Below are 23,934 nucleotides of genomic sequence, written 5' to 3'. Positions count from 1 at the left end.
AGTGAAGATTAGACACAGAGACGTACAAAACGTCTTGAAAGATATACGAACAAATGCACAAAACGTATGTATACACCGTACTGACTATCAACCCATATTTACAGTTATCTCGGGTAATGGTAGCGCTAGCTCTCAGTGATACTCGGGTATGCCAATGGCTATGACTTTCCATCGCGAAACATGCTAATATGCAACAACACCCAGCATGCTCAGCAGTGAACAATGGAACTTCATAGGGTATTCATTCAAAGGAGTCATATGTAGGACTGCCAATTCGACCGTGCCCAACGGTCTACAAGAGGCTAGGTACACCGGTAGAAAAAGACATCAATGGCCATGGATTGTGATGGAACGATACATCATTACCATTTACTGTCGGTACTGTTCCCAAGTAGTTCTTGGAGTTGCCAATGTCCATGTGGATGCGGTAGTGTGTGCAAGAAGGTGAATCATCATCATTGTTGTATGCACACCTTATGCTGGATGTGGTTGCGGGTCTCTCGGCTGGCGGTGAAGGTCAGCGTCTCCAGGTTGCTGCGCTCGTCCTTCCAGATCATCTGCCACACGCCGTCGCTGCTCGTGCCGCTGTCGGTCTGGGGCCGGACCTCGTCAAATGGCAGCGCCGCGGCAAACTCTGCCTCCCGCACATTGGGGCCCGCTTGCATGGACGCCAGGCCTTGCCAGGACCTCCGCGTCACGTAGTCCTGCAGCCAGGCCGTCAGTGTTTCGCTAAACACTGTCTTCTTCCGAGTCCAGACGCCCACAATACATGAATTTTGGGAGCATAAATGGGGGTCGAGATCCATTCTGACAAAGCACTGAAGGTCCTCTCGATTCCAGGACACAAACAGTCTGGCAACATTCCTTTGGCGTTACTTGATTGTGCAGTGTTGTTGGTGCATTAACAGGCAGCACAGCAAAGCACGGGCTGAACGGCAACACCAATCTTGTACTCGCAAAGAACCAAGAGGCACCGCCAATCTGGGAGCGTTCCATAAACATCACCATGACCTCATACGTGCTCACCATTACAGGCATGCGTTGTATCGGATTATCCATATGCATATGCGTTATATCGGATTATCCGGTCGCCAGATATTTGGCCGCAATACAACAACGGACGCTGTATTGCGGTCGTACCGGACATGAGTCACGACACGTCAGGGTCAGGGTTTAGTTTTCTCAGATAGTTGTAGACAACTGAAACTTTATTTCAACGCCTAGACACCTCCAACAAGCAACGAAACGATAATGCAATCCACAAGTTATGAATATGTCGTCGATTCCTTGGCATTTGTCTCACCTGTGGCTCTTATTTTGTGCTGTGGCCACTGAACAGTCGGTAATATTCAACCAGTCAGAGACACCAGAAGATGCAATGCAGTTATCCCAATGATCTTTATAGCGCCGCTGCAACTCTGCATTTGCTAGCTTTGGTTCGGCCTTGTGCAACTGATGCAGCCACCACTTTTGCTCAAATCCACGCTGTTTGCGTTTCACAGTTGGCTTGGCCGCCACCCGGTCAGCTGCCTGGGCTTTCATTGTATCAAATGGATTGCTAACTGTGTTATTGTGTTGCCACATAAAGAGATTGCTATATGTAATCGATCAGCAGCTTGTCGTGACGACTCGGCATTGGTCAGGGTTGGCCTGACTCATGACCATGTTACTACGGCCACTCCAGTCAATGGTCACATCGGATCGAAGCATCGAAGCGTCCGGTGTACAACAACGGAACGAACATAGTAAGGCCCTCAAATGACTGGCAAAAATCCGTGGACACCGAAATCGTGTCTGATAGCGCTCCGTCCGATAAATAACAGTCCGATACAACGCATGTTACCTGTACCAGCAATGTCAGCTACGTTGAGTGGTGGTCCACCACACAGTCCTGGAAACCCGCACTGTTGCAAATTGCAATACTCACCAGCAAACACACGCGTGTAGCAAGCAGTGTTTCGCCAGACCCTGTGAATGTGGATCCAGATGCCCGAAAATGCATGCTTTGTTGGGACAACATGGGGGGTTGAAACCCCCCATTCTGGCAACGCGCAAGCTGCAAGATGCCACACGCAAGTGGCAGCAAGAAGAAAGGCGAACCTGAAGGAACTCAGTGAGATTGGCCAGTGAGGTGAGCGTGTCGGCCGCGGCACCCCCACTGTTGGAGCGCGACCCCTGCATAGGGGACGTGACCGGGGAACGGAGGGGGGAAGCGGAGAGCAGCGCGGGCGCCACGTTGAGGGGGGGGCGAGACAACTGAGGGTCCGAAGTGCTCGGGCTCGGCATCGAAGCTGCGCCACTCAAGTTGCCTTTCGAAGCCCTCCGTGACTTCCTCGGCGACCGGCCGGCCTTGGGCTTTGACATCCATTGCGAGTCGCCTTCATGCTGGTTGCTTCGCGACGCAGGCACGCACGACATCCGCACCTTGTCCGCTTGCCGCGGGCTCCCGCCACTTCGCTGCGATCCAAAGATCGAGTCCCACCACGACTGACGCTGGAATGGGGGGGAGTCAGCTCTGACTTGAGACCTTGACGCCTGCATTCATTGCTGTGATTTCACTTTCGGTCAAGCATGCTATTGTCCACAGAGAGTTTGAATACCACCTTGATTTGCAGCCATCGATGCTTTGTTGCTGGCAGCAGTGCTCCTCCCACAACGAGATAGTGTGTTGCTATCAGCACAGCACTGGCATTCAATATTTACCGCCCTGTACCTGGTACACTGTCAAAAATGACTGTTTCGATCGTAGTATGTGATCCAAAGACGAAACACTCTTATGTGATCCAAAAGATGAAACACTATTTCGGGAATGCAAAGGAGTGCTTTCATTTTGTACCATCTAGTTGAACACACAGCGTACGTACAGAACATCTGCTGAAGGTGCATGCACTTCATCACATGGTCACCAGGAAAGATTCCACAGCAATGGACAGACAGCACACTTTACGTCCGCCACAGGGAGCTCACTCACCTGGGGTTTCTCAGGGACGTTGTAGAACCGCACGCCCACAAACTTCTCTGGCGTGACCCGCGCTTTGACGGAGATGAACTCAAAAGAATCATCGGAGACAAACACGTGACCTGGCACCTGCACAGCTACCAAGTCGTGAAGTTGGCAAACATCCGAAGGTGTACTAAACAATGTTTTGACAGCCCCTGGCTGTGGCCACTACGTCGAAGAGGGTAGGCCTACAGCGGATTTGCAAGAGGGATGCATAGCACTGCCTGTGCCCCCAGGACGGTTCATGGCCCGTGGCAAACTTATCGAACAGTCCAAACGCATGAACTGCAAAATGCTTCACGCACGACTGTGGTGCCTGCAATCTACCTGGCCAGGAGCCGAGCAAGGCTGTAAGCTGAAAATGAAGAGACGAGCCCTCCCGAAGCACGAAGTATCGTTGGCACGCGAACATCTGGGGTTCGGGCTTGAATGTGAGCCTGTTTGGCGACATAATCATGCAATCGTACAAGAGAAGAAATACAAGCCGATATTCGAGCATGAGTCCGTCGCCCTGAAGGGCAAGATGACGTGACTTTGCTTGTACACGCAAACGGGAAGTTACAGAACTCAGCTTGCTTGCATATCGATATTGATAATATGAAGGACTGCATGTCCAAAGCCGAATAGTGGTCCTCCGAGTCCAATGCACTGCTTATCTCCAAACCCTGCTGTGTACGCGAACTTTATTCAGCGACTGCAATCCTAACAAGCACACTTGCTGCCACCTGCGCCCTCGTTTACAAAGGCACGGTCAAGTGGAAGGCAGCCTGCATAGATGCATGGATGCAGGCGAACCTGGAAGCGGCACGCTTGGGGTTACACGCATCAGATACTGTGTGGCACTGACAAAGATGCTGAACCCTCAGCGAATTATCATATCCGAAGACCTGACTGTCAGATAGGAGCAAGCTTGCGCTGAACACGCTGTGGGTGACCTGACGTACCTGGCCATTCTCAGTGTGCATGACCACTGGATGTGGCTGCACTTGCTGTAACAAAACAGCCAGCTGCTCCCCTTCACCCAGCGTTTGGAACCGCGTGTCCCCAGGTGTCACTTGAGGACCCTTCGCATCACCATCATCTTGGGACTCGTCTGGTTTGAGGACCTGACATACGCTGCTCTCTAGAGCTTGGCCTGGATTGATGCCATTCTCTCGCAAAATGTTGCGCAGACATATATTTTCTTGCTCCAGGGCACTCTGACGGAGCCTAAAACCTTCGATACGGGCCAATGCAGCAGCGAGAGAGTGCTGCGTGTCTGACAGCTGTCCAGACACGTCCATTGTGGCAGTGAACGCCTGCCAGCAACATTCAATTGATCAGTAACCCTATCTCTATGTTCTATGCAAGCCGTCGAACGTTAAGCGAGTTTGAAGATTGAAGCGGGTGTCGAGTAAATCGTGACAGTGTGCCCGCTAGCCACAAAGATATCTGTAGGCAGATTGACAAATTTGGCTGACTGCCAGTAATACTGTGTGCTTGGTGTATATTTTACGAATATTTTTGTGTGCTAGAACGATTGTGATAATGTGCCACAATGAATCTTGTCCTTGGTTTACGTCGTGCACCCCGTCAAGCTCATAAACCTCGTGAAAACTGCAAGATGGTTGCCCGGAGCCAACCATCTTCGGCTGACGGTTTGAAGAGTATTGCAAAAACGGTGAGTAAATGTGCACTGGTTTTAGGGTCTGGGTGCGCGCGCGCGCCAAATGTTTTCTAAATTCCTGCACGAACGTGTACAATGGCGTCCTTTTTGGTTTATGAAGTCAAACATTCTTGATTACAATGTTTATCCTGAGCCTTTTCTCACAATACAAGGCAATGCCAGCGCTGTTCGGTCTGAATTGTTCTTCCTGGGGTACTTGAGATCGATGTTCTCAGGGTGCATGTGCACTGTCCGTACGACACATGGGACGCAATTTGACATGTTCCCAGTTTGTCAATCCCCCAATTTCACCTCGATCGTGTAAGTAGAAGGTTGAAGCGAATATGAAATTCAGACGTCCGCGTGCCGGTAGATAGAGCGAGAGTTCCCTCAAACACCTGATTGGGTCTGCCCAGTCCATGACTTCCCTCATTGTAACCCAGGTTGATGACAAACCATCCTCGCATTTGCTTCCAGAATCAACGGACGCAACGGCCCATAGTCGTGTGAAAACAATCAGCCTTGCCCGCATCGACCGCAGTACTGATGCCTGCTTCCTTTACAAAGAAATGAGCAGGGAAGGGCAAGGACTGCTCAGCCGATCATAAGGCGGCAATTCATGCACCCTTGCAGACCATGTGTTGGTGAAATCCAAGGTGGGCTGTGAAAGCCGCAAGGTAGAAGGGGATAGTCAAGTTCTGGCGTCCTTGACCGCTAACGGCAATTATCTTGCGTCGCGGCATGAGGCGAAGCCCCTTGGGCACGTCCCTGACGGCGCAGTGCGCAGTGCTTCGCCAGAACGGGTTTCGACCCCGGGTAAGGTTTTCGTCAGAGGGATTACCAAAGTATGCCCTTTTCAGCATGACCCTGGTACTCGTCCCAGGGATTCATGTAATTTTGGGTCTCTGAACCCGGAAAATCAGAGGGAGTCTGGCAAAACACTGGCAGTGCGCGCCTTCAGAAACATGGCGTGGTTCCGGACTGATTTATTCATATGTTGATGATCAATTATTGCTAGCTCTGCAGTTCTATGAGGACGTGTGGAGCAGTGGCAATATGGCGGTCCTGGAGGAGATCATGGTGGACGATCACGAGCACGACGACGTGATCTGGAGCTCAGAAAAGCTATTGGGGCGGGAGCGCATGCAACGCGGCATCAAATTCTTCAGGATGGCGTATCCCGACGTCACCTTCAGTGTGACCGGTGCATGGCCATCGGAAGACACCCAGACAGTCACGGTGGAGTGGAGTGCGACGGGTACACAGCTGGGCCCTGTGCAGGGCCGGGAGCCGACTGGGTTGAGATCGGAGTTTCGTGGAGTATCTGTCCTGTTGTTCCGGGATGGGCGCATCGCTGGCACTCGCGTGTACAGGCAGCCTCCGTTCGACGAGTTCATGTATCTGATAGGCAAGAAGCTGTCCGCAACAACAGCACCAGCATCGTAGGCGCCTTACCTCTGCATGAGTTTGTCCCAAAATGTTGGCACATTTGTCCTACGTGTCGTGCAAGGCCGAAAGCAACTGTATGTAGCCACAGAAAGCTGATGACGTTGATGATGAGGGCTGGCCAGCTGCCATCCAGATGCCAGCGGTCGGCTTGCTTGAAGCGGTGATGAGCTTTTGTCCCGGGATCAAGGGTGTTTAAATTCTCGTCCATTATATACCCGAAAGTCCGGATGCGGGTTTAATTTCATGCTCAGTAGCCAAATTCCTCCGTGATACTGCGTTTCTGTTTAGGGGCGTTATTTAAGGAAAAGGCATGACTACCTGCTCTCCCTCACAAGCGTTGGATGGCACATGTTGCTCTAAAAAGGGGAACTTTGTTCAGAGCTATGCTTGTGGCAGCAACTCACTGCCTCATTTCCTCACCGCTCGGTGTGGAGTTGGGCCGATTCGAGGCACCCAGCCTCATCATCAACAGGCCGCAAGTTTTCACCTGGAGTTTTTTCCCTTGTCACTGGTGGGCAGGATGTGCCGCTCCACCTCTGCTGGTAAAAAACGTTTGAGCAGGTTGCCGTACAGGAATTGGAGAGTCTTGTGCATCAGAAACCATGAAGTTTGGATACAACCAGTCAGGAAATCATTGCCACGTGTGTCATGTTGTTGCGGCATGTATTCAAGAGAAGCATTTAGCAATGCAGGGAACAACCAAGCTATCATACATCGTTATGATACGTAACATCGCCGAGAAACAGCGCTGGACAGCGTTGTGAGCATTGAGTGACGGAGAGGGGGGAGAGTAGTTACCATTGCATCCAATGAACATCAACGTCAAAAGTTGCATCAATGGCCCGTTGCTTTGAATGGCAGACAATTGCGCCGTTGTGTCGCGACAATCGCGACCTCTGGGATGTGGTATTTGGCGACCTATTGTGTGAAAACACATAGTATTGATGGATCTAATTACACTCAATTACTACGCAATAACCGTCAGTCACGACTAACAAGGCGCACATCCAAGGCACCAATTAGGCGGGTCTCAAATGCTCAAGCTAGATTGATCGTAAGAAGTCCTCGATGCTGGGCATGCATCGACGATATTCGATCCGGACATGGACCCTCTTGAGACTTCTCTAGGCATCCTCATGTGCTCGAGGACCGTACCACCAAATCCTAGACCTACCCACCAGATTACGTACACGGTCATGTGCACGGCCTTGAATGCCCTTATAATCATGCACGGCCTGGCGCAATTATGAGGCCTAGCCATCACCAGACTAATGCGCTATTTCTATTATCTAATCCTTACAGGGTTCACACATAACGCGACCGTGATGGGACCACGCAGGGCGAAACGGCATAAGTTGCTGCCAATTGCAGCTCAAACAAAGGGCCAGCCGAGTCAGCAGGAAACAAAGCCACAACAACACAGTGTAAGTCTACGTCACATCTAACCCTCAGCGCGCAACGGCTCCTTTTTGCCGCACGTGGCTGACCGCCCGTCGGCTCGCGCTGCCAGCAGTGCATCCTCTTCAAAGCACTCATTGCAGTCCTTCTGAAGGCACTTTGCCGGGTCAAAGGTGCGATGAGCAGCCGTGAGGGAGGCAGTTGGCTGCACTACTGGGGACACAGGAGCAGCAGGGGCAGCCACATCAGGCAAGGAAGGTGTGGTGGCAGGTTTGCCAGCCGACGATGACGGAGCGCGCTCTGATGTCCTCAACGAACCTTTGGGTTTCGGCTCCTGATTGACACGCCAAACTCCACGCGTGTGGCCATCCTCGTCGTGGTAGAGCCGGCCGTGGTCCAGGTGCTTTGGAATCACGGACGCTGTCAGCAATGAGCCCTCGATCGCCGCCACAGCCCTGCAACGCAATGCACACACGCTGAGAGCAAAGCAGCCATCCAACCTTGTTCTGAGAGACACCCACTCACGGGCTCACGTGCATGGATGTCACGGCTGATTGGAATTGTTAGATGTGTAAATGGCCAACAGAAATTGGAGATAAGCTGCGATTTGCCGGAATGTTCCACCAACAAGAATGCGAAGGTAAAGTGAAACTCCAGTGGAAGTTTTCCCCAATGAGCCGAGGCCTTCGCAGTCCAGGGAGCCTGTGGAGCGAGCTGCGGTTCTTTCGTGACGGCTACCAACCATCTGACACAACGCGGAACATGGTAGATACGACCAACTTCGACGGCTAAATATGGCGGCAACATGTAATGAGCGGCGGCAAATGCATCCTCACTATCGAGCGCGCACCACCCGTGCTGCGTATGTGTTTAGATGACAAAGTTAACCAGGCCTCTCCCATGGTAAGTTTGACGTTTCAATCGCAAGCCGGTGGCACATGCGCGCTGCTGACGCATGGTCTGCACGACTGCCTAGCGCACAAAGTGCGGGAGAAGGGTGCTGCGTACATACACGGTACGGTGCACGGGCTCGCACGTACAACCACGGGGACTGCTCTAGTTTTGGGAGATCCACTTTTTGTAAGCGCCAGAATGCTGGTCGGGGTTTTTGGCGAGCTTGGGGTTGGCCAGGTCCCCCATCGGATCGTTGTGGTCCAGATGCAACGAGTGGTCCAGGTGCGCGGGTATGACTGATGCCGTCAACAGCGCTTGGTGCATTGCAGCACCCACGGCCCTGCGTGTGTCGATCAAGGACTTACACGTACCATCCGCTACATCGGACTCGTGTGCAGTGTGCCGCTGGAGTGGAGTTCGACCCCCCATTCCGTCCCACAACTTCATGTATTTTCAGGGGCCTGGACCCTTACAACGCTCTGCCTGGCAAAATACAGCTCGTGTGTGGCCACACCCATCCTATCTGCATGTATTGAAGGACTCTATCTACGCTTCTACAGACTTCTATGAGGTTCTTTCACTGGCACAGGAGCGTACTGCCTGACTCCCGGTTGACCAGGCCGAGAAAAAAATTTGTGCTGCTGCGCAGGCGTTTGATCAAGTCCTGTTACTATTTATCCTACTCACTGTGTTCCGATGTAGAGAATGTTACCTGCACGAGAGACACTAGCTGCATGACGCCCACGCACCGGCGCAGTGCTTTTGCCAGAATGGATTTCAACCCCCATTTCTGTACCCAAAGGTAATTAATTTTCCCGCACCTGAACCCTGAAAATGACAGGGTCTGGGAAAACCCGAGCACACATAGCTTTGTTAGAGAAAGCTATCCTGGGCAGTGCCAGCGCGTCGCTATTTCTCATAGGCAACGTTTTCCAGGAGGCATACAGCCATCAACCTGCACGCAAAAAGCGGGGCTGCAAGGGCCAGGGCATCTCGGCTTTGATGCAACACAGCACGTTGCATGCCGAGATACGGCTGCGAGGTGTGATATGGTTGGCAGATGGAAGCGGAGGCACACTTATGGGCTTCCTCTGCCTTCTTCGCAGTCTCCCTCACTCCAACCTTCTCGAAGGTAATTCGGAACCGATGCGTGGTCGCCTGTTCGCAGAAGATCTCACCGGTCTTGAGGTCGATGCGCTTTGGAATGGACTCGTGGACGGGCACGTGTGACACGCAGAAGCCGCGGTCCGTGAGAATGTCGATAAAGATGTCGATGGCGAGCGAATTGCGAGAGAAAAAGTCCGCGTTGGTCGAGAACGTTGCAAACCCTGAAAGCGAGCACTTGCGCAGCACAGGCAGCGCCTTGGTCTGGATCAGCTCCAGGACCTGCACCACCCGCACAATTGTAAACCACCTCTCACAGTTTCTCTCATTGAGGTAAGCCCCAACCATTCACGGGGCCAAAGTCTTGGCTGAGCCGACCCAAACCCGCAAACTCTTGGCTCGAGTGACCGACTCGCAACTGCTCATAAAAACAAGCTGAGATGATGGCATTCTCAGCAAGTGGGTATGGCTATGCTGCATCCTGTGTGATTTGAATAGCATCGCTCTTGGAGCAACTTCAGCAGCACTATTTCTAGACAGCTCTGCAATGCAACCATTGTCATTCGCGATGGGCGAAGCACCTGCTCGAATGTTTCTTTCTCGCGGTGGCAATATCCATCGAGCCGGTTCACAAGTTTCTGACGAGCGGCCTGGACAACCTCCCTGGCCAGCGGGATGGACGTGACGGCAGCGTACGTCGCCTCATCAAGGTCCAGACTACTTTGGTAGCGCAGCTCATGGGCTATCTGAGCCTCGCACTCCTCAAGGGACGCTGACGCATCGATGATCGAAAATGGCATCACCTGTTGCAGTTTCACCAGGGCTGGGTAGTGAGTCCGGAAGACCTGATAGCGGTATTTGCATTTGTCTATGCTGCAGTCCGTGTCCCTCAGCGCCCTGCATGTACAGCTGCTCGGTCACAGCTCTGCTTCCGCACCGTACGCCCCCTGAAACCCTTACAATACCATACACTTGCACTTACAGACTTCTACAACCATCAAGAGTCAGTTACAGTATTTTACGTCCATTCCATGGAATGAGATGGATAGCACTGATTGCCAAGTGGAACTTGGAGCTGCCAATGTCCATGACAACACGGTAATGCTGTCAAGAAATACGCGATTCCCATAGCAAGCCACACCCGCTGACGGCAGTGCAAACTCTTCGCATAGACGAGAGTGTGATTACCACTACTCACTCGCAGCCATCAGCAACTGTGCTGCATGGCGGAGCTTGTAACAACATTTGTAGCAGAAACCACAATTTCCCATTAACTTGGCGTTAGATCAGGGATTCTGAACACGAAAACAATGACTCAGCGCATGCAGGGCCATCCCCCACTGCCTGCGGCATCGTCTGTAAATGCAAGTATTAAATTTTACATGACAGCATGCACACCTCATCGTTCCAGCTCCAGCTTCTTCGACCTTCTTGTTGTGGGCCTGGGCCAGCTTGGATCGCTGCATTTGGCGCTCAATGCTTGTCTTTTCGTCGACGTAGAGTACCACGACCTTGAACGATGGACGTGGATATTGGCTACGTTTGTTGGGATCGTTGAGGTGCTTCTTGTACAGGAAACGCAACTTGTCATAAAGATGCTTGATGAGCTCCACCTGAAGCACAAATCTTTCTCTCCTTGTCAGATTTAGCTGCACAGCTTTACAAACCAAGCAAAGCGATGTGAGCACTTGCTCCCGCTCTGTGACGCAGCTATTGAAAAGGCGAGTTACCACGAGCCACATTTTCTTAAAAGCATTGCTTGGATCCACGGCTTTACTGAACTATGGACGAGCAGCCTCGAGTCCCTTGCAGCACATCAATGATCATCAGCCTGCTGCTTCAAGCCCCAAGGATGCAGAACTGGTGTGCACAACATCAAGGCCCACATGCCATGCGAACCTCATGAAAACCTCATGAACGAAAAGGAATCCCAACCTCGCCACTGCCAAGACTAGATGCACATGTTGGTAGCGGCCAAGGTGACCACAGCTCCTAACCATACGTTGTGAGTAGGGCAACGAATTGGCAATTTGACATGCGCTTGTGCGGTTGCACTTGGAGTTGCCAACATCCATGTGCGTGCGGAAGTGAGTTTTGGGCACATCGGCAATATATGATGATGTAACGTTTTACAAAGTACCGCATCCACATGGACATTGGCTACTCCAAGAACTACTTGTATGCACAGTTTGCAATTCTACAGCTTGTTAGCGTTGATGATTTAAGAGACTATTTGGTCCAAATGGCCAAGTGGTAAATCCGAGGGTCCCTCAGCCCAACACGCTACTTGCAGAGCTTGCAGCAAGGTAGCATTCACCATGCATGATGTGGCCTACTTGCGCGCGCAATGCAGTAGCCAAACACACCGCTGTGAAATTGAGGTGCAAGAAGAATGATCAATCGCTATTATAACTTGAATGGAAGACGCAACCAATTGCAACTTTCATGCTCTGCTGTGACTCACAAAGAATTCCAGAATCTGTGCAACCTGGCGTGTGCTGGGTGGGTTGGACGCAGGAGGGACAAACCTGTATTGGTGTACGTGGGAAGCCATCCACTATGAGACCTGACCCATCATTGTCATTGGGATCGAAAATTGCCTGCAGCAAAGCATCGCCCACAATTTCGTCTGACACAAGTGCGCCCTGCTCCATCAGTATCTTGGCCGGGGGATGCTGCAAGAGGAGGTCGGAGCAGGTGATGGACCTGGACATCCCCCGTATGCGCTTGATAAAATCGTTGGTAGCGCCTTTTCCAGCGCCTGGTGGACCGTTCAGCCAAATTATTTCCCTCGGGGCTATCAGCTCCTCGCCGTACATCGCGTCCACCTTGTCCCAACACCTACTGAATAGCTGGGTTGAATTAACGAGCTCCCCAGCAATTGCTGACTTCGCACGTGCGAGCGAGCCGTTCATATTATCGGATGTGTAATTCCTGGGTGACCACGGAACCTGCATGGCCAGAATTTCAGGTGAGAATTGAACTGTTACCCATGTCGAAGAATCTTTGCAACGGCCATGGTGCGAGAATATTAAAAATGCGACCACTGCTTTGCCCGTAGCTTTTGAAATGCCGTAGCCACTGATGTCGATTGATGGCTCTGTCGACTCGGGTGGGCCTGGCAACGGTGTGTGAACAAAAAAGCAGCAACGCACGCCAGTTGCGAGCTGTCGTAGCGAACATCATCACACACGAAACGCTGGAAACCAGCTTGCAAACCTTCAATTGAACTCACTACCAAGTCTGCTTCAATGTTCTGCATCAAGTATGCGCGAGCCCCGTACCTCGCACTTCGCTGGAAATGACGCAAGGTGTTGAGTGAAACCTCTCCTAACCTGCCCTGGCATTGCAGAAAAGACTGAAACATGGCTATCATGAAACTTAGAGACTGAAAGTGCCCCGTTGCTCCTGGTTACGCAGCTAGAACTATCGCCAGGGCATTGTGGCTGAACATGGCTAGTCGGTTGACTATCTCTGTTCCCGCACAATGTCGAATATGAAGCTATGAAACTAGCTCTATGGTTAGGCAAAAGCAAGAAGTAATGGACTATCACAGCCCACGCCAGTCAAAACAGCGCTCCTGCTAGCCGCGCTAGCGGCATTAGCGACATGTACCCACGGAGGAGCCATGGTCTCCACACACGTACATGGGTCGATGTCTCGCTGAACTGACGTTTGCGGGAGTGTGTTGCGGTAAAGAACAGCGTGGTATCTTGCATTGCAGTCGGAAATGTCCAGACATTCGCCAGCGTTGGTCTGACTCATGTCTACAGTGCCCTCTTTTTATCGCTTCGTCACCGTCCGTACCATTTGTCTGCTCAGCACTGGTGACAGCAGACTGCTGAAGTTCAATAGTGCAACGGTCCGTGGAAGACAAAACATCGCAGTGATTTATGTATCTAGCGATAAGTTTGATTTCTTCCAGTGGCAGCGTTCGCTTCAACAGCTGTGGTCGGTCAGAAGAGATACCGAGAAACCAACTTCTGTGGCATCGTAGACACACAAAGATGCGAAACACTTCGCACCTGCCTTTGAGGAAACAAACACTGCCATGACATATGTTCCGAGAAACATGATGCGACATTTTGCACCTTTCATACATGACAGGCAGGCTGACCTTCGATGTGCCCCGGTTGCAATCCAGGCCGGACGCCGAAGGTGTGACAAGCACAGACACAAGTTACAAGCTCTGTCCTGAACTACAAAAACCCTGCGGCTACCATTCACAACTGATTTCAAATTCTGCAGGATAGATCAGACGTAAGGACACTCGGAGAGTGTCTCCATTCAGCAGATGACACTCGTCCCAGTCAGCCCCAGCGCCGCCAAAACTGCAAACGGGACCCAGTGTCCATGCTTGCATCTGCAAGTGAAGACGTCTCGCTGCTTGCCTCACCCACCTCCTGAAAGCTACCAGCTTGCGCGTAGTCGGATCGCGCGCGCTCCAAAATAGCCTCGGCCAACTCGAAACTCCAGCCCGCAACACCCTCAGCAGCATCAGCCGAACCAAAAAACAACAAGCCACAACCATTCAGGCCCTGCAGCAAAAAGAACGGGTCATCGCGTTCTTCCGAAGCTTTGACTGAGTATGAGACGCCAACTGAGAAGCACACCCACCCTTGACCTAGTGAATGTTGTGAAACCTGATGCAATGTACCCAGGTGCATACTATTTGCATCCTTGCAATTCAACACCTCCGCCGCCAAAATCACCTGTATTCTCACCAATGCATACAGGTAATAAGCACGAATTAGCGTAGAGTTGCCAATCGGGACATCTCTGCATCTGAACTACCTTGGGTCGCCAGCAGTGTTTGTGGCCCTGGCGATTCAGGGTAAACTCACTCAATTCCTGAAGATGAAAAAGGGAACATCACCCTCAATTCCTGAAGATTGAAAAGGGAACTTCACCTTTACCAGCGAAGCATGTTCATCAACAGTACGCAAGAGTGTCGAAGGAAGCGACAGCCACATCAGTGCTTTGCCAGAATGGGTTTGACCCCCATTTTTGCCCAGTCAATAAATCATGCACTCTCAGGGGTACGGACCCACAAAGGAAAGTGCCGGGCGAAGCACTGACAACACCACGCAGGAAGGCACAATGCAAACGCCGCTGCCATGATTGGCTAACTACGTCGAATGTACCATCATGGCAGCGACGTTTGCATCATGGTAAAACGGTAAATTACCTCAAATGCGGTATCGTGCTCGGGCGCCCGCCAGCACTCTAGCCACGAGTACGCGGCACCGTCGGGCTTGCGCCCAGCTCCGCCAGGAGCTGCGGTCGCACGGGGCTTTTTCCCCATGAGATCTGCCCACAGGGCGCTGTCCTCTATGCCCCCAGCAAGCAAGGATGCCCCATCGCGAGCTTTCTCTTGCGCCGGCTGGCCTGCAGTTGCACTTGCTCTGCCTGCCGTTGGGGCCCTGGCTTGCAGGGGCTCTCTATGCCGCTGCAGCCCTTGCAGGTCCGCCCACAGCGCATCCGCGCCAGATGCCTGGCGTTCGGATGATTCTCTAGGAGTTGCAGCGCTCAACGATGCGCTGCCCGACCCTGCGTTGGCCACGGCATCGCAGCCCATGACGCGCAAGCGCGCCTGCTCCACCTCGGGAAGTTCCGCCCAGAGCTCGTCCGCCCCTGCCTCGAGCGCCAACGACCTGAAGGACGGAAGGACTGACTCAGCGGGCCGGCTAGGCACCTCACTCGCAGCGCCACACCCCGCCTGCTGACACCCCGCCCACATCTCATCTGCGCCAGCATCCAACGCCATGGAACGCAGCAGGCGGCTCGCCGCCGTCGGCTCCGTTGACGCCCTCAGCGTTGACGCATCCTGCCTCAGAATGCGCTTACCTTGCGCGTCCCGCATCACGACCGCCGCTGCTTGCGCGGCTTCTCTCAAGCGTTCGTGCAGAGCGCGAGCTGCGGGAGGAGCGCAAACCACACTACGATGTGGAGCTCCTCGCAGAACTCCGCCAAGGGGCTCAGTTCGCGCAGGCATGCAAGGAGGTCGTCGTACTCCAAGGAGCTGCGGAGGGGGGGGTCGATGAAGACGAGAACTCTGGGAGGCGCTGCGGAGGCCTGGCGCACCGCCTCCACTTGCTGTGCTAGGATCCGCGGGACTGCTTGCCATGCATTGCACCCCTCGAGCACGCGCATTGAACTCTCAGGGTTCGTTGGCTGCATCGAAGGCCGCGAGCTGCAGTTATCGGCGAGCTCTTCTGCCACTTGCTCGTCTATCTCGCACATCGTGATTCTCACTTGCGTGGCATCTGCACCTGCAAGCACACCAGCTGTGTCTGTGCCAAATTCAAAGCGCATTTGTAAGATGCCAGGCTTGAAAAAAGCCCGTTAATTAACAAATGGTTGCGGTCAGAGATTATATTGGTATTGAATTGGTACTTATAGCTTTGTATGTCTCGCACAAGTAGTCCACTTCTGGGTCCAGCATTGCAAATGTATGTCTCTTACCAGTCCCTTATGCAAGAAATGGCCACACGATCTCCGAAGGGCTCCCAAGAGTTCGCAATAACCCAACACAATGCTACAACAGAGCCACCAGCTGAGCACCATGCGACACGTAACCATGCAACAGAGTACGACTTGTTGACGGCCATGCATTGGCCTTCACAGTTGCCTGCCTACTGGTTGACCAGTACGCATCCGAAAGTAGTTTCTGTACAATCTTGGGTGCGTTCTAGACACTTACCTTTGGCGTCGGCCGGCAGATGGTTATTTGCGATGGTGCTGATGATGAAAGGCGACCCAGGGTATGCAGCCGGCCCCAGCTCTGCTTGAGCATGCTGCAACACGATCTGATATGGGGCAAGGGGCCCAAGGGGGGCAGCAAGGGAGTTACTATCAGATGCGTCTGCCACCAATTCGTAGACGCGGAAGTCCTGGTTGGATGATTCATGATATAGTCCTGCTCCGGCATGCGTGTCGATGACGATGTTGTATCCTGTAGCCTGCACTCATCGTTGTTGTGTTACATACATCCTGGCAATGGTCCAACATCACGCATGCGCAGCAAGCAGCAGATGCCAGTGACACGTGGTGGTAAGAGCGCACTTCAATGCCACGTCGTGAGTACGCGTCCAGCAGCAGATGACTGAGGAAGGAGTGTTTGAATACGTCTCCAAAATTCCCTGCTTTCGTCGAATGCCTGTAAGGTGTTTGCTTGGTTGTAGGAACACCGCCCCTGATCATTGCGTTGAAATCGTGTCCGCCAGTTGTTTACCGCCATTCTCCGGAAAGCATTTGGGGATGCACGAGTCGCGGGCGGAAGCTTAAACCTGCAACCCCTATGCTCCTTCCCTCGGTATCCGCACTGCATGGTTGCAACAGGACGATGTACAGCCCTTTGCTTGGATATGGTTTGTAGATTGCAAAGTGTGCAAGCAGATCAACAGCAGGTTCACTGCTCTATTCTAGGCGTAACGAGCATGTAATTTGACTTGAGAAGAAGACCGCCAGGTGTCTGCTACATCAACATGTCACGCGCAGATTCAAATGCCCTGTTATGCAAAGCACTACATAAATTTCCTTCTAGATGACTCTTTGTGAATCCTGACATGCAATCCAGCGCAATAAACTGCATGTTATCTCGGAATAGGTCCATTCAAATTGACGCACTCCTCCGTCCTCGTACTCTAACGCCCGCAGCTCCCAGGTCATAGTCTAGGACCCAGTGACACCGAATCTGTCTTCGAAAGCACCAGAAGCCAACCAGAAGCCTTTGCAGGATAGTCGTGCAGTCGGGTCGTCATCCTTGGTGGTAAGAGGACATACAGGGGCTGTCGGTGATGTATGCTCTGTGGTCACAAGCCTAAATAGACGGTTGCCCCTTGAACCTTCGGGCGAAACCATGTCGAAAGCATCAGAGTTTGATAAATTTGTGGCGAATTCGTTGATTAAAGGTACGATTGTACTGTATGTCTTGGGCAGGGCCGTTACAGGACAAGTACACAACCCCACAGCACATCGTGTTGCTTGCATACATAGGTTTTATTCAGTGTAGAAGCAGGGACGTCGAATTCACTTGTGTAACGGCTTAACAGTCGCGATGCTTGTTTGTTGGTTCGGGAATGCACGCTGAAGCAGCGCGCCACCAAGGTACCAATTGCAATTCTGAGCACTCGATTGTGCTTTGATGAAGAAACGGATGTCGAACGGATGCCTTTCTTTACCTGTTGTTGTGGTCTTGTTCCACTTGGCTCCGCTGGAGTCGCCACCAGTCGACTATAGCACGCAAATGCAGGTCACCAGGCCCTGCTGAGTGCATATAGCGACGCTGAAGTATGGAGAGCGGCGAACTCTCGGCTCATAGCAGCTGCAAATTGGTGTGTGGTGGGTCTCATGAACCGGCTGCTGGCTGTGTACGGAATCCTCATGGGCTTGGTGGCACCTGATTCCAAGCTCATGCTGATGTTACAACCTCACTTGCAGCACTTGAGGGTGCAATACGACCAGCACATCCAACCAAAAGTACTCGAGGTCTACGATCAGCATCTCCGCTCACATGTGGATGTAGCACAAGCTGCGTACGTGCAGCACGTTCAGCCTCGCCTAATGCCCATCATCTCCAAGGTCGTCTCCAAGGTCAAGGAGACGTACACTGCAGCAAACAACTACACTGAGCAGTCCCTTGGCTCGTTCTCCAGGCTGGAGGTAGCACTGGCAGCCATTGCGCTGATCATTGCCTTGTATGTCGTGATCACATTCGCACAGGCTTGCTGGGAGCAGTTTCGCAGCGTCTCGCTCTCTCAGAGAATAGCTACATTCGCCAAGGGCCTGCCAATCATCAAGGGCTACGTAGACAAGGAGTTTGCCGCAGCACTGCAGACCATACACCGTGACATCAAGGTATGACTGTGAACATGCTTCTCATCAAAAGGCAGCAGTTTTGATGCTCGCGCATGGAGTCACTGCTTCTCCATGCAAACAGCTGTATCACTCAACCACCTACCATGCTCAGCGTCGATTCTCAGCAACAGGATTTCCCTGCACCGACGTGGTTCATAGGTACAGACACAGTCTTCAATCCCTGTTTATCACACATGCCACATGCAGAGTGTACCGCATCCAATAAATTTGCAGTTGAGCAGAAAAGTGAGGGATCGGAACTCATTGCCTGTCAATTGATGTATGGTATGGCGCCCGATGCATGTACGATATACAACAACCTATCATGTACACGGGACATCATATCCTGTGCACATCATGTCCCTCGAATGCAGCCCGCTATATCGAGATTTGAGGCCGAAGCCCTCTGGGCTCCATGGGACGGCGTCTGTGTCGCCAAATGGGCCTTGGCATGAATGCTGATTTGTATAGTTTTGGAGCAGCAGTGCTGTTTGCAGAAACTGGATGTTGCGGCGACTTCACACCTGACCCTGCCAGCCATGGGGATGGAGCCAAACGAGATCATCGAAGAGCTTGAGGAGCGCTCGATCAAGGACTACCACTACACAGACCATGAATCCAAGGTTACGGGAGCGATCTACATGACAGACCATGCCCATCGTGAGCTTCTGCATGACGCGTACTGCCTGTTCAGCCAGACTAACCCCATTCACGCCGACCTCTTCCCATCCATCCGAAAGCTCGAAGCTGAGGTGGTGGCCATGACAGCTGCCCTGCTCGGTGGAGGGCAGGACGGCAAACCTGAGGTGCGGAAGCTGTTGCCAACAGTGTTGGAACATTGACTCATGTGTTTATCTGTACATATGACAGCTGACCGACATACTAGGTATAATATGTCTCGATCTATGTATGCTATATATAGCGGACCTGAGCTATGGTGATTCTGTCTCTCTGTGTAATGAAGTATATACCACGGACATCTCCAAGAACGAGGAGTTGAATCTAACTACATTACAACATGGGCAACTCAGGCGTCATGTGTATCCTGCATCCATGTCAATCTCCCCAAAATCTGGCAACTCAAACGTTCGTCAGGACTCGTTTACGTTATGAAAGAAGTGAGCCACTGTTCCGGACACACACGAAGACGGACAAATCGAAACTTAGCGGATTCGTGCTCATGAGAACCCAATTCGTCGTCTGAGGTCGCCTGCGTCCCATGATGATGTGTCTCGTTCCAACGCTGCAACGTCCAAATGGACGTTGGCAATGTCAAGCTGGCACATACAGGCTATGGCGCTGTAAAATTTGCTCTCTTGCATTGTTGAAAGAGACCTGAATCAGGAAGAAATGTCAACAAGGAGATGTTATCTCATGAGATACAGTTCCTAGGACAGCACAGACTATCTCGAGCGTCTCACTGGAGCCATAGTAGCAGCGTTTGGCCAGACCCTATAATTTCGGGTTGCAATGCCTGGAAATGCATGTTTTGGGGGCAATATCAGGGTTGAACCTCATACTGGCAAATCATTGAACAGAACTGCCTCCCTGTGGACGGAATTCTGCTCCTTTCGGCATGCGGCAGTAGATTTCGTATGCATTGAATCTGCAGCAATGCCATGAGTTGCTGTTGTCAGGCATAGATAGGCATCACGGGGTGAGCTGGCTAATCGTCTGACATTTCCAGCGAAAATGCCACCCTTCGCTCTTGATGGATCCCATGTGTGGATCAGATGGGTGACATGCAACCCGGTGAATTGGAGGCCAACGCTGCTTGCGTGTGCAGGTGTGTGGCTGCATGACATCTGGAGGCTCCGAGAGCATTCTCACGGCCATGTTTGCCAGTTTCGCGTATCAACGCAAGTACCGCGGCATCAAGAAGCCAGAGATTCTCATGGCAGACACCGCGCATGCAGCATACTTCAAGGCCGCGTCATACTCCGGTGCCAAGTGCGTCACTGCCTAGGCTAGGCCCTAGCACAAGCAGTACAATAATTGATTCAATCGGGAATCACGCCATATCCCCTCCACCGCGAAACACAGCAAGAGAAACGTACCCAAGGGGCTCGGCCTCAGGCCAAGGTTGGTCGGCATGGGGAATCTAGGCGGCATCTTATCAGAATGATGACTGCCACAGAACTAGCGACACGTGTGCTCGCAACGGCGGTGTCGGGTTTGGAATCTCACGGTCGCCAAACAAGGGGGGGCTCTATATCATTGGAATGAAGTAAGGGTGTGGAGTAAGTAGTGTTTCAGAGGGAGTGCGCTAGCGTGCATTAACGGTTCGGTGATATGCCGCCCGCACTGTCTAGAACCCAGATTGGTGACATGCCACTCGCACTGCACAGTGTCCATGGAGTCCCACATTCTGCGAGTGGATTGCAAGCGAGCATCCCCAGACGAGCAAGCTGTTGTGCAGGCTGGTCCTTGTAAAGCCAGACCAGAAGTCGTTCAAGCTCACTGCAGATATCGTCAAGCGCCACCTCACCGCTAACACAGCCATCGTCATCGTCTCAGCGGTCTCGTACCCCCATGGGGTGATCGACGAGGTCGAGGCCATCGCATCGCTGTGCCGCAAGCACCGTCTGTTGGTGCACTGTGACGCCTGCCTCGGGGGTTTGTCCTCCCCTTCCTCCGCGCGCTCGGGCATGCCGTCCCTCCGTTCGACTTCTCCGTTCCTGGCATCACGTCCATGTCCGTTGACACACACAAGTATGGCCAGGGGCACAAGGGCACCAGTGTGCTGCTTTATGCCTCCCCAGATATCCGCAGGTGAGCTTCACTTCCCACGATCTGCGTGGCGCTGTGCATTGAACTGCCGAGCGTTGATGCTCTGCAGTTAGGAACTGCGTTCTGGGTATCTGAGTGCGAATGGCGTTTTTTGCATGGCACCCCCACATGCGGAAGAGTACTACGCATGTCGGTGTCGTCAAAGCAAGGCAACAGCTGCTCGGACGAACAAATCCTGCACCCAAAGGGAAGAGTGCATTTTTAAACGGGCAGCTGACATCAAAGAGCGCAGCATGCCGAACGAGACTTGTCATCCACAGCGCGCCGGCCAGCCAGTCACGCGCGACACATGACCGGACGGAGTGCGCATGTGCAGGTGTCAGTACACGTCTGTGACGGAGTGGGCGGGGGGCATGTACATCTCGCCGGGGATGGCAGGCAGTCGAAGCGGGGCCCTCATCGCCACGGCGTGGGCATCACTGTGTCACTTGGGGCAGTCTGGCTACCTCAAGGCGACCGCCGAGACAATGGCTGCGGCGCTGATGTTCAAGAGCTGCGTTGAGAGCGTGCCAGAACTTGCCATCTGCGGGGAACCTGCGATGTGCCTGATCGCGTTTAGGTCGATCGTCCCGCACTTCGACGTCCATGTGGTGCGAAGCTTCTCCAATCTGCTCACATGATGATGATGTATCTTTTTACATCAATACCGCATCCACATGGACATTGTCAACTCCAAGTAACATACTATAACAGTACCAGCAAATCACGCTTTGGGAATCGCCGCTAAGTATTTATGGATGAAATATGTTGAATTTTCAGGTATGGTATTGGAAAAATACTTTCAAATGATGTCATGCTCGCATAAAGCACACCCATTTGTTGGTATTGTTAAGGTATGCTAGGAAAAAGTATGAGTCGGCAAGAGCAATGCGTGTCAGCTGTTGATGTATTGAAGACATAACTCTCGTTGACCAAAGTTCTTTGTTCCTTTGGCCGGCACTGACTGAAACGTAGACGTCTGTCATTGCTGGCACTCAAACACGTGAGGGGCCACAGCTAGTTCATCCCCTTGCCTGCTGCGGCAGCTCAATATCTTGAAACACCCAGCGATGTTATCGGTGGCACTCAATACTTCTAGGGCTGCCACTATTTGCTATTTCATGTTATCTGCTGCTGCAGCTGAGCGATCTGATGAACAAGCGCGGCTGGCAGATGTCGGCGCTGATCAAGCCTTCTGCTGTGCACTTCTGCTTCACACATCAGCATGCCAACATCGGCCCCGCCATGTGCAAAGACCTCCTTGCATGCTGCCAAGAAGTGCGCCTCAAGGCGGCTGCGGGCGAAAAGGTTACGGGCAAAGCCAAGCTGTATGGCATGACCAACAGCTTGCCCGACCGCAGCGGCCTTGGAAACCTTCTCTACGCTTACCAGGACGTCCTCCTCTCTCCGTAAGTGCTTCCGCAGCGTTGCCGTTGCCAAGCTTTGGAGGTCAGCTTCGTTGCATCTCTCGGATGTAACCAAATGGTTATTTCCGACAGCCGTACCACGCAGCTAATTGATGGTTTGGGGGGGTCGTATCGTGACTGTGGGCGACCTGCTCCTTCCTAGGACAGGCATGATTAGAGAGGGGGAAGAAGGACGGAAGACGAAGCTGCTGTGATCTGGGAAGTGGCAATTGTAGCCGATGGCCTTCAACAGCTAAAAACGCTGCATGGTTGACGAGGAGAAGAGCGTTCGGTTTTTATTTTGGTTCTGCATGCGGCTGTGGCTGGAGTATTGCTAGTGCGTTAGCCCGCAATCCGCAGGGCGGCAGCCCCGCTGTGTGCTACATGCGCACTCGAGCGGTCAAACTTATTGTGAAACTGAATGAATACAGGATACCGTAGTTCTCAAATTTGCTAAAGATAGTCCAAGTTCTTTGCTTACATCTCAGATGCTGTATGCTCTATCTTGTTTGCTTCCCGTACAGGTCAAGGTCAATTCAGTCACATCTGCCAGAGGGCATGTGACGCATTCTTCAATGAGGCATCGTATGAAACAGTTATTGTTGATATTGTCGTCTGGTTGCTAGCGTGATGGGGTTATCGACCATTTGTTTGTGCTGTCTGCACAGCGCTCGGGGCGCAGTGTTGCCTTGATTGGTATCGCGAGTCATTGACTCATTCAATCCCCCGACCGCCCCGCTTAGCCAGCGACAGTCCTCCATGTGAGAATGTCCCTTTGTGGCAAGTCGCACGCCCGGCATCTCTGAGGCTACTACACCCCCGTCAACCGGTGGGAACGATAAACGTTGTGTGCAGTGTCACAACAGCTTTGTCTCACCGGCAGTACCCGAATTTTTGAAAAATATTCGGGCTGACCGGACGGTAACGCTATCTGGACGTAGGTTTTGCTGCCATTGTGCCAAAACACATTCTTGCCGCAAAGCAGTCGTATGTGAACTTACAGGCGACATGTACTTCAGACGATGCTGTGCGCATCCGCGTGTTTGGTGACTGCCTCTTTCGCTGCGAGACACATGCAGTCGTGAACAAGTTGTCCCGAGATTGCTGACACCTTCGCTAAGGCAAGCAATATTGGACATGCTTATAAAACTGACACAATGCCGTGCATATTGTCTGTTTTGTTGCCTGAACACATGTAACTGGACGCGCAGCTATCTGGAAATACAAGATGCCACTGCACTAGCTCGTTGCCGAAAACTTGCGTAATAACATTCACATATATAAGCCAACCCTATCATACCTTTGGACCGGAGGACAGGAGGACAAAAAATTCGGGCGCGACGCCAGGAGCCTTTCATGTCATGGCATGAATAGGGTTGCAACCGGTAGATAGCCAGCTGATTCACGTG

General features: G+C 52.3%; 1 pseudogene; it reads left to right on the top strand.

Moving 5' to 3' along the window:
* Positions 1-21,042: 21,042 nt before the first annotated feature.
* LOC149809965 (sphingosine-1-phosphate lyase pseudogene) lies at positions 21,043-22,528 on the top strand (annotated as a pseudogene).
* The last annotated feature ends 1,406 nt before the right edge of the window (positions 22,529-23,934 follow it).

The sequence above is a fragment of the Nuphar pumila genome, unplaced genomic scaffold (assembly GCF_984573655.1).
Source record: "Nuphar pumila unplaced genomic scaffold, dmNupPumi1.hap1.1 HAP1_SCAFFOLD_647, whole genome shotgun sequence".
Lineage (NCBI taxonomy): Eukaryota > Viridiplantae > Streptophyta > Magnoliopsida > Nymphaeales > Nymphaeaceae > Nuphar > Nuphar pumila.
The sequence above is the reverse complement of the archived record's forward strand: the minus strand, read 5'-3'. Positions and strand labels throughout refer to the sequence as shown.